General features: G+C 41.2%; 1 pseudogene; it reads right to left on the bottom strand.

Moving 5' to 3' along the window:
* Positions 1-1,336: 1,336 nt before the first annotated feature.
* LOC115462071 lies at positions 1,337-2,164 on the bottom strand (annotated as a pseudogene).
* Positions 2,165-6,480: the final 4,316 nt, after the last annotated feature.

Genomic DNA, 6,480 nt, shown 5'->3' with positions numbered 1-6,480 from the left:
AGTGCTTCAAACTGGGGAATGTTCGTGTAGAGAGACTCTATATCTAGAGTGACCATTATTGTGTCTGTTAGAGGGCCATCATAATCTTGTAAGATATTAATCATATCCGTTATATCACGTACATATGAAGGGATCTGCGGGATGAAAGGCCTGAGGAAAAAATCAACAAATATAGAGAGTGGCTCTAAAATGAAACCATTCCCGATACTATCAGTCTACCAGGTGGATTATCTAAAGATTTATGTATTTTTGGCAGCATGTATATTGTAGGAATGACTGGATGTTTAACCTGGAGGAATTCTTTTTCCTTTTTGGTCAGGAAGCCCATGCGTGAGGAAATATCTATCAGTTCCTGGATATCTTCTTGTATGTCAGGTGTGGGATCTTTTTCAAGGGGGATGTAAAATTCTAAACTGTAAGTTGTCTTTCCACTTCTTTAATGTAATCTTCACGGTTCATAACCATGATTCCTCCTCCCTTGTCCGCTGGTTTGATAACAATTCCTCGATTCTTGCTCAAATGTTGTATAGCGTCTTGTTCAGTTCTTGAAGTGTTGTAATACAGTAGCCTTTTCTTCTTTTCCAGATGTAATAAGTCCCTTTCAACACATGAGTTGAATGCTTGAATCAATGGGTTGATGGGGCCTGGTGGGATCCAAGAAGATGGTCTTTTAACTGTTGAAATATCTGTAGATGTAGTTGAAATTTTTGAAAAGGCATGAATAATCTATAATTTGCGATTAAACTTAAAAAGATCAACCCTGGTTTCAAAGGTGTTATATTTGACTGTGGGGACAAAGGATAGACCTTTATGTAAAATATCAATTTCTTATTCTGTAATTATAGTGTCTGATTGATTGAAAATAGGGATTCTTATTTCCAATGATTGTAATGATATGGTCTCTCTTGGTTGTTGTAGTGAAACCTCTCCATGTTGTATTGGTAATTCTGTGCTCCTCTGTATATGCCCCTGCCTGGATTTCAAATAGACGAAGATTTCTGTGGCCTCGCAACATGTTATTTTAATAGTATGGTCGTCCATTTTCATTCCAGTTCTATGACATTGATGAAAAGTAGGTCGAGGTTATCTGATGTGATCCAGTCTGTTATTGTTGTTGTTTTGTTTACTACAGATATGGCGTTAATGTAGCCCACATGAATGTTGTGGAATGGTGCTTCTGTATTTGGAGAGGTGTGAATTTTCGTAAGTTGTCGGTCCCTGGTGCAGTTGCGTGTGTTTTGGCCTTTCGTTCCATTTTTTTGGTGTGGTCCAGGTGTGGGTGTTCTTCCATTGGTAGGGTGGTTTGTATATGTCAGTGTGTTTGTGTTTTGACCTTTCATTCCATTTTGTTGGTGTTCTCTGTAACAACTACAGCAAAGAAACACCTGCTTTCAGCCAGCACTGCTTCGGAGTATGAGGGTGGGGAGTCTGGGCCCTGTGGCTGATGGTTAGACACATACTGAATTCCATTGCTGACATTGTAGGTGACGCTGCAGTGGTGTGGATGGTCAAGGGCCACCAGTCGAGACAAGAGGACTGAGTGTTGCAGCCGATGCACAGGGAGAGTCATCAGGTTATTGCGTTTCTGCAGATGGTGCAGAACCAGGGCTAGTAGTGCCACCACCAGCACGAAGATGACTGAGCTCCCGATAATGGCGTAGGTGATGCTGGGATAATACAGCAGCTGGCTTTCAGAGGTAACATAATCCTGCCCACTGCCGGCCTCTGGCATGCTCTCACAGCCATCCTTATCACTGTTATCCTGGCAATTGTTGTGGCCATCGCACACAAAGCTTTTGTCAATACAAAGCCCATTTTTACACTGGAAGCGAGCTGTGGAGCAGAGCAGGGGTTTGGTGCAGTTTTCCTCGTTGCTGCCATCCGGACAGTCCTTGAATCCATTGCACTGGAAGCGTCCAATGATGCAATGAATGCCGCTCGCACAGGGGAAGAATGTGGGCCCACACTTTGATTTGGTTTTAGAATAATCCTTTTCATCACTGTCATCGAAACAGTCTGGGAGCCCGTCACACTGCCACGATCCGGGGATGCAATTACCCTTACTGCACAGGAAATTCCCAGGAATGTTGCACTCGGTGGTGAAGTTGTTCCCAGACAATAGCTGACTCTCCACAGAACCGAGCAGCAGGCAGAGGAGTAACATGACCCGCCATGCACCCCGTCCTCCTCCTCCCTCGGGCTCTACACTATTATACTATTTTGACTCAAAACCACCATTAAAGTTCAACGAAACTTAACCAAAATTTCCACACCTGTTAAACAAAATATGCGCTCACATACACCGTTGTCGGAATTCAAAAATATGCAACCAGTGAAGCGCAAGGCACTCCACACCCAAAATTCCCCCAAAAAACTACTAATAATACATATTAAATTTTTTTAAGGGTCTAGCCCACCTTAAGGGACCCACTGGACCTCCCGACCATAAAAATAAAAATTTTAAAGTATACGGGGAAGGCCCAAAAAATAACGTTACAAAAAGCTCAAAAATAAAGCTAAATTAAGTTAATGTAAGGCCCAAGGACCTCTTACCTTATCCCCTGGACATCCACCCCAAAATCTGATCCTCTCCAAGTCTCTCTGAGATTCCAAAGTCCTTCATCTTTAACTTTTCCTTCTTCTTCTTCTCTCCACCCCCGGAGAATTCATATGAAAGGAAATGGATCAGGTGTCTTCCTCTGAAAATTTCTATAAGAAGAACTGCACTCAAGCAAATAAACATTATCAGTCGTTGAAGGATTCTGAACACATGTGAGTGTTCTTAGTCCCAACTCTCCTACTAAACCAGATGGGCTTAAACGACCTTCTCACTGGAACACTCCACTGTTCAGTTACTGAGCTTTGGCTATTGATGAATTCCTTTTGTTTTATAGGCATTTCTTTCATTGTTTCTTTAACCACAAAATTTTCCTTTGGTTTACTCTGGTTCTTCCCTTTCTTTTCCCTTTAACAGTCAGTGGAAATCTTATTTTTGTCAGTCTCCATAATTTGTTTTTCTTCCACCTCGAGTGCAGTTGGTTCTTCATATACTTTATTTGTCTCTTCAGGAAAACATTTCATTATTTCCTCCTCATCCTCAGCGGCAATGTTTTCCACTTCAATGCCGATCAGGGCCAATTGTACTGGTGGAATCTCTATTGGCAGTTGTGCACTTCCCTCTGGTATTGTGAGTTCACCAGAAAGGTCATCAACAATTTGTTCAACCACCAGAGATACTTCTTTTTCAGAATCCATCTCAGAGAACTCTAATGCACACTGCTTTTCTGCAGTTTCCTCATCAATAAGATCCTCTTCCACTTTTTTCAGAGCTGGAGTCTTCTACAAGTGAAGAGCCTTATACCCTATCTTCTTCATTTTGCTCTTCTATTATTCTCGTTTCTCTTTCTTCCATCTTCTTCTCCAAACTCACTAGTTGTTCTTTCAAGTCAGCTAACTGTTGTTGCTGCTTCTTCCAACACTTGCTCTTGTTCTTTATGTAGCTTCTTCTTCCCAGAAGACCCTGCAAGGTCTACTATTACCCGTGGCCGAATACCTCAAGCCTGCAGTTCACCTCTGAGCTCGGAGACAATTAAACTAACCTCGCCTCCAAAGTCCTAGACCATGGAAGGGAAAGAAAACTAAAAGGATTTTAAGACCCAGTAACCAGACAGATGGTAAGTACAAGTTACTAGTTGTTTATTTAAACCCAATTTGGGGTATGGAAAAGGTGATGTTCTTAACACATTAGGTTCTTTTGTAACATAAAAATACATTTATACATAAACTAATAGCATATTTTTTTCATACAGGTGCAGCAGTAGAACAACAACAACAACAACAGTGAAACCAACAGACAAGTATTAACCAAAGTATCTTATTTGTTCTTTCTCAGTCTATAAATTTCCTTTATATTGTGTGTCTCAAGAATCAATTATTTTGAATTACTTTGTCTTTTAGGTGTGAACACCCAGATTCAGTCTCTACAACAGGTAAGTCAGATTAAACTGTGACCTTTCAGTGTCCTTTTGCATAGTAGTGAAGACGTATCTTTGGCCCTTCTTGGAGCTTCTTTGTTCTTCCCCCTTGTATGTTGGAGCTCAGGATCTTCTCTTTCAGTACAGAAACCTACTGCCTCACCCTTTAAATGAAATCAACAAAAAAACCTTCCTTCATGACTAACAGCAGGAACAGCACTAGCTGGGATTCAGAGATAACTGTGGCTAGCTAACTAACAAAATAAATAATAATTGTATAATCTTAAATAGTTTCTCTGTGCTTGTACTGAGCTCCTAACTAAGGAAGGGCACTCTTCATTGGATCTTGCAGTCACACAGCTCTCAACATCTTTGTCGCTCCAAATTCATGCAATCTTCCACTCTAGTGCACCAGCATGTGAACACACATACTGCAAGCCCAACCTTAAGCTTGGAGACCAGTTTTCCTAGTGGCTTAACTGGGATTAATCCACTTGCATAAACCTGTCTTGCACAGCCCTGCACAGGGTCTCTCCATCACAGTCTTAACTGTAAAACTTTTAAATAGCACACAAACAAAAAAACAGTTTAGTTCTTTCTTTCTCTTGTTCAAATCCAACCCCTTTCACTTTCAGCACGCTTCACCTGCATCCAGGGTTTCAGCACTAGACACTGGCAGAGAAATTCCCTTTTAGATACTTAAACAGTACACAAAAAACCCATCAGTTTTAGAACTTTATTTATTTATTGCATTTGTACCCCACATTTTCCCAACTTTTTGCAGGCTCAATGTGACTTACAGAGTGTTGTTATGATAAAGTCATTACATGATCTTAAATACAGTCGATAATAAGCTGAAGGTGGATGAGGATTTAGATGGAAATGTGTTAGGCAAGGTCGTGTGAGAGGTGTTTTTTGAAGCACTTGGGTGGTTTAAGGAATGATTAGTTTCATTAAGGATGTCTTTTGTAGGCTTTGTTGAAGAGATGTGTCTTCAAAGATTTGCGAAAGCTGGTTAGATTGTTCATGGTTTTCAGGGCCATGGGTAATGCGTTCCATATCTGTGTGCTTTTGTACGCAAAGGTAGTAGCATAAGCCTGTTTGTATTTAATTCCTTTACAGCTGGGGAAGTTTAGATTGAGGAATTTGCGGGCCGATCTTTTGGTGTTTCTGGGCGGTAAGTCCACTAGGTTTAACATATAGAGTGGGGCATCTGCGTGAATGATTTTGTGTACGGTCGTGCGGATCTTGAACTCAATTCATTCCTTGAGCGGGAGCCAATGTAGTTTCTCTCTTAGGGGCTTCGCACTTTCGTATTTGGGTTTTCCAAAAATGAGTCTGGCTGCGGTGTTCTGGGCTGTTTGTAGTTTTTTAATGGTCTGTTCTTTACAGCCTGCGTACAAAGCGTTGCAGTAGTCCAAGTGACTTATCACTAATGACTGTACTAGGGTGCGGAAGATGTTTCTTGGGAAAAAAGGTTTTATTCTTTTGAGTTTCCACATCGAGTAGAACATTTTTTTCATTGTATTCTTCACGTGGGTATCAAGTGTGAGGTTTTGATCAATAGTGACTCCAAGAATTTTCAGATTTTCTGAGATAGGAAGTGTGCAGTATGGTGTGGTTATGGTGGGGTAGTTGTTTGTGTTATATTGGGAAGTGAGAACTAGACATTGAGTTTTTTCTGCGTTAAGTTTTAACTGGAATGAGTCCGCCCAAGAGTGCATGGTTTGGAAGCTCTGGTTGATCTCGTTGGTTATTTTGTTTAGATCACTTTTGAACGGGATATAGATCGTGACATCGTCAGCGTATATGTAGGGGTTAAGGTTTTGATTGGCTAGGAGTTTGGCTAATGGTATCATCATTAGGTTGAAAATAGTTGGTGAAAGAGGGGATCCTTGAGGAACTCCACATTCCGGTATCCAAGGTGGTGATCTATCAGTATTCGTTGTTACTTTGTAAGATCTGGTGGTGAGGAATCCTTCGAACCATTTGAGGACTGGGCCTCCGATTCCGAAGTATTCTAATATAAGTACATAAGTACATAAGTAATGCCATACTGGGAAAAGACCAAGGGTCCATCGAGCCCAGCATCCTGTCCATGACAGCGGCCAATCCAGGCCAAGGGCACCTGGCAAGCTTCCCAAACGTACAAACATTCTATACATGTTATTCCTGGAATTGTGGATTTTTCCCAAGTCCATTTAGTAGCGGTATATGGACTTGTCCTTTAGGAAACCGTCCAACCCCTTTTTAAACTCTGCTAAGCTACCCGCCTTCACCACTTTCTCCGGCAACGAATTCCAGAGTTTAATTATACGTTGGGTGAAGAAACATTTTCTCCGATTTGTTTTAAATTTACTACACTGTAGTTTCATCGCATGCCCCCTAGTCCTAGTATTTTTGGAAAGCGTGAACAGATGCTTCACATCCACCTGTCCACTCCACTCATTATTTTATATACCTCTATCATGTCTCCCCTCAGCCGTCTCTTCTCCAAGCTGAATAG

The sequence above is a fragment of the Microcaecilia unicolor genome, chromosome 2 (genome assembly GCF_901765095.1).
Source record: "Microcaecilia unicolor chromosome 2, aMicUni1.1, whole genome shotgun sequence".
NCBI classification, from domain to species: Eukaryota; Metazoa; Chordata; class Amphibia; order Gymnophiona; family Siphonopidae; genus Microcaecilia; species Microcaecilia unicolor.
This window is presented reverse-complemented; position numbering and strand designations above follow the sequence as displayed.